Source organism: Callospermophilus lateralis, chromosome 4, assembly GCF_048772815.1.
Source record: "Callospermophilus lateralis isolate mCalLat2 chromosome 4, mCalLat2.hap1, whole genome shotgun sequence".
NCBI lineage: Eukaryota > Metazoa > Chordata > Mammalia > Rodentia > Sciuridae > Callospermophilus > Callospermophilus lateralis.
This window is the reverse complement of record NC_135308.1, coordinates 47,703,916-47,709,407: the sequence shown is the minus strand read 5'-3', so window position 1 is coordinate 47,709,407 and position 5,492 is coordinate 47,703,916.

The window sequence follows — 5,492 nt, the reverse complement described above, 5'->3', positions numbered from 1 at the left end:
TACCATGGTAGTTTGGCTTTTTAATAGCATATAACTATATACAAGGGATATTGCTTCAGTTTAGAAAATCAATTGAAAAACAAATAAAACTGTAGAAAACAGATAAATGATTATGCTAAAGGAAACATTAACTGTTAAAATGTGAATTGTTCAGTTCTTGACTGCAAGCAACACAGTCCACTCAAGGTAGTTTTAAACCAGTAATTATTTCATCTTCTAGAAGTACATCCCCAAACCATACTAGGGACCTGGACCATCTAATTGCTGCTGCCTGGGCCAGACTCAGGAAACTGCGTAATGAGGAAGCCACAGCCTAGGTTACTAGCTCCAAGCTAGTGGCACACATGCTACCTTCCATAAAAACACATCTTCTTCCCTTCCCATGTGATGAAGTTCCAAATGAAAGACTCAGGTTATTGCATATGATTGGGAAGAACTGTTATATTCTGATTGGGTGTTTTAGTGATGTATAAACCTTAACTGCAAAGGAATCTGAGAAATATAGTTTATATAGTTTTCTGGCCTCTATAATTTAGGAAGACACGTTAGACGGGAGTAGGAGTGGAACATATAAAGGATTCTTGTTCAATGTTCAGAGCACCAAACTATAACTAAAGAAATTATATACAGTTGAATAATCAATCACCTTTTCTCAAGATAAATTTAAGAAATAAGAATATTTAAATAGAGAAACATATTTGAGGAGAGTTGTTTTTTTAAAAAAATATTTATTTATTTATGTACCTTTAGCTTTAGGTGGATACATTAGTTTGTTTTTATGTGGTGCCAAGGATCGAACCCAGTGCCTCATGCATGCTAGGCGAGCACTCTACCACTGAGCCACCACCCCAGCCCCGAGGAGAGTTGTTTTTAACATGTTTTTGTCAGTTTTTTTAGGATTCCCCAAATCTCTGATTTTTATATTTGAAATTGGCATAAAGCGTCTTCCCTAAGTAATCAATTTCAACAGTGTTGTAAAAAAATAAGTGTTTAGAGAAATTCATATAAGATTGAGTCTCAGAAACTACCATCAGTGTCCCCAAATTGACTAGATTCAGGGCTGCTGACTCAACAAAGCTCATTAGAGACTGTTTAATGAAAAGAATAATGGCAGTTTTTTAATTTACATTGAGAAATAAAACTCTGAAGCAGACCAAAAGGTTGCATCAGGGTAGCCACTTTGCATCTTTTGCCTGAGTTTAAACTATGCAATCTTTTGATCAAAAGATTGTGTAGTGAGCTTTGAATCAGCTAAGGAATCTCCATAATTTAAATGTATAATTATTTTAGGCTCTGATCATCCTAATGAGAGCCATCTAATGGGCAAGTGGATACATAAACCTGGCAGGACACTTCTTTCATTTTATTTTTTTGTTTTGGTTTTTATGGGACTGGGAATTGAATCCAGGGTCTTGTTCATGATAGCCAAGCAGTCTACCGCTGAGCTATAGCCCTACCCTTTTATTTTCATTGTACCAACAATTCTCAAAGTGTGGGTTGTAGAAGGGATCTGCTAGTTCAAAACTATTTGCCTAATAACACTATCATTGTTATCATTCACACTATCATTCACAATTTTCTGGAAAGGGTAAGATCCTCCCTCTCCAACTGTCTAGATAGCTATGTGAGTTTAGATTTGATTCACATACTTCAGTCAAAACACTATATTATACTGGATGCGGTGATGCATGCTTTGTAATCCCAGTTAATCAGGTTGCTGAGGCAGGAGGATCACAAGTTTGAGGCCAGTCTGCGCGATTTAATGAGAACCTATTTCAATAAAAAAGGGCCGGGGATGCAGCTCTGTGATGAAGTGACCCTGAGTTCAGTCCCCAGTACCACAAAACAGAACAAAAATACCATATTGCAACACATTGAAAGTAGAAGTTCTGAGGATCTAGGTATCTTCTATTAAGTCAAGAGATTTGTAAAAACATAAAACAAGGTCATTTTTCTATTATAAAAGATTATTCTTAGGAGCTGGGGACGTGGCTCAAGTGGTAGCACGCTCGCCTGGCATGTGTGCGGCCCGGGTTCAATCCCCAGCACCACATACAAACAAAGATGTTGTGTCCACCGAAAACTAAAAAATAAATATTAAAAAATTCTCTCTCTCTCTCTTTAAAAAAAAAGATGATTCTTACATATAATGAGTTTATTGCTTATTAGTAAATAAAATTTAGAATTTCAATAGTATCAATACTATCAAAGTAAATGTAGGGTTAGAAACAAAGAACAAGACACACTCTACCCTTAGGGATCTCAATTTTGAGAGAGACTAACAGTATACTACTCACCTCAGTACCTTGAAAAAATGCTATATTGGCAATTTGAAGAAATATTTGAGAATAAGAAATAGAAGGTAGTATTTGCTTGATAGTGTCAGGAAGAGTTCACAATGTGGGACAGATTTGACTATTCTTTAATAGTCATTAAAGAATAGTCTATAAAGTATTCTTTTTCTTTTTTTTTTTTTTTAAGAGAGAGGGGGAGAGAGAGAGAGAATTTTTAATATTTATTTTTTATTTATCGGCGGACACAACATCTTTGTTTTTGTATGTGGTGCTGAGGATCGAACCCGGGCCGCACGCACGCCAGGCCAGCGCGCTACTGCTTGAGCCACATCCCCAGCCCAAAGTATTCTTTTTGACTATTCTTTATTTGACTATTCTTTGTTATATTCTTTAATGAAGCCTTAATTCTACAATTGGTTGAATCCCAAATACCAACTTCTGAATTAGCAAGGGAATTCAGAATATTTTCCTCTGGAAGTTAGGTTATTTAAAAAAAAAAAAAAATGTTTTCAAACATTTGTTTTAAAACTCATTAATGAACAGTTAAATAAGTGGGTTTCAACCAGTTTTTTGAAATGAAATAAAATAGAAAAAAATTAATTTCATTGAATTATTTAAATGTCTCATTTTTTAAAAGGTGGAAGATTTTTTTCTAAAATGAGCATTTAGTACTATAAATATCCCTCAAAGAACAGTTGTTCTTAGAAATGCTGATGTACTTTCTAATTTCCTGTATTGTCTTTTTTTGATGACTTTTCCCATGCAAGATGTGATTTTTTTGATATTTCATATACCTAGTGATTTTGCACTTTGTCCTGAGCATTTTAAATATCCTAAGACTGATTCTTGTGTAAATGTCATGTAAAATGTTGATACTTTTTCTTTTTGTAAGTACTTTTGTTAGGTAAGGTAAAGGTTGCAAGTCCTTCTACAGACTGTGTTCCAAACTAGATAACACTTTTCATGTGGGCATATCCAGTTTGGGACCTGAACAGAAATCTGTTAGTACAATTCTCAAAGTCTTTGTTATGCTAATTAGAATTAGATCAATAATGTGCAGGTCACGATGGGTGAGTTCGATTTTATGAGGTTACTTGCTTGGTCCCCTCACTTTCTTCTGTCTTTCCAGTACTTTTGATTCCCTGGAGTTCCCCGTTTATCCTACTTTCATTTGCACTGTCAAGAACCTGCTCACTTCCACAATTGTCTCCAGCAATGGGAAAATGGGGGATGGGGAGAATGGCACCAGAGTTTGTCTCTGCTCTTTTAGAGTCACACTTTCTCTGAATGGAAGGGAAGACTTCCTCAGAGTTTTGAGTCATAGCATTTTGTTTTCATTCATTTGCTGCTGCCACTGCTTTTTTTTTTTTTTTTAAATATTTTTTTTAGGTTATAGATGGGCATAATATCTTTATTTTTATTTTTATGTGGTGCTGAGGATCGAATCCAGGGCCTCACACGTACAAGGCAAATGCTCTACCACTGAGCTACAACCCCAGCCCCTGCTTTTTGTGACCAGAGTTACTGGGGGCTTCCATGCAAGGAAATAAAGAAAAAAGGAGAGAGGGAGGAGGAAGAGGAGAGACAAATGATGTGTACTTTTATCCTGGAAATAAAATAGAAAGATAATCAAAATGACAACAGTTTTATTTCAATGGTTAAGAAATGCATATGTAAATTAGGAATGTAGCTCAGTGGTACTCAGTGTTTCAGAGATTCCATTTTTTTGCTCCATAAGCCAGGACCAGAGAGTTCCCATGTTTTGAGGTTTGTTGAGTGAGTTCAGGTCAGAGGAAATCAGGAAAAGGAACATTTTGACCGGTTCTGTAGTGCTTCAAGTTCTGGTGTTCTTTGATTCTCTCCAAATAGCTGTGCCATTTGTTCTATTTAGATTTTAAAGCTGTGTTTCGAGGAAAAGAAAGTTTTTCATGTGTTCACTCCATCTTACCAGGAGTTAACCCATTTATCTTTATTTAGATCTCTGCTTTATTGACTTTTGCAGTGTTTTTGTTTTTGCTTCCTCCCAACACACTTGCTGAGCCTGAAATCAGTTTCTAATCGCTCAGTATCCTTTGGGGCAGATAATTCCTATGTAAAGGGAATCTTTATTACTGCCCTTTCACCAGAGAAGTAAATTCCTGCTTAATGTTAACTTGCTTACCACTCCATTTCAAACAAAATTTCATCTCCCTGTCATCTGATGGTTGGTTGATTACTGAAATTCTACAGTCAGTTCTACTAGAACATGACAGTTGTACCCCTAAGACTCATCCTTCTATACAAAATCCTAAATAAAAATCTTGGAGTTAGGATGTGAGCATTTTGGCCACCATGTGGTTTAAATGAATTTTTTGATGCAATAAAGTTGAATATATATTTAAAAAAATCACAAACAAACAAAAAAAAAAACCTTGGGAGTTTACAGAAAACTGGGGTTCTCTAGCACTCAAAAACTTTATCGGCTAAAAAAATTAAAAAGATAAAAATGACAGCACAGTTTTACTCACATCAGTAGTTCAAGAGCACATACGTGAACTGGGGATGCAGCTCAGTGGTACAGTGCTTGTCTAGCATGCATGAGGACCTGGATACAATCCCCAGCACCAAAAAAAAAAAGGCATATGTATGATAATAAATTTGGCGCTTTACCTTGTGTGAAGCATAGCAGTCATAGGAAGGGTAGCAACTTGTGAGTTATTGTGAAGTAGTAGAGGAAGGGTCATTTGAAATCTGACAGTTGTAAAACCAGATGTGCATGGATATGACTCATAACACGATAAAGATACTGATAGATGTTAGGGCATGTCCTTGTGTGATTTGTGTATACCTATGCTGATGTCTTAGCTGGCTGCATTTTTTATACCTACATTTCTTTCTTTCTTTCTTTCTTTATTCATTCATTTATTTATTTATTTATTTATTTTTATGTGGTGCTAAGGATTGAACCTCACACATGAGAGGCAATCTCTCTACCACTAAGTTACCTCAGACCTGGTTTTTGCATCCACACAAGCGCTTTTCCAGGATAAAATTGCACATCAACAAATAGGAAATTTGTGTTGTGCTAGTATTATTTCTTAATATACCAGTCATATTGAAACAAATTTTCATCTTTAGAGTGTGCCATAGAACTGACTGTACATAATTTTATTAATTTCTTTCTTACTCTCCTATATCTACTGAATTTTCAACTCTTGA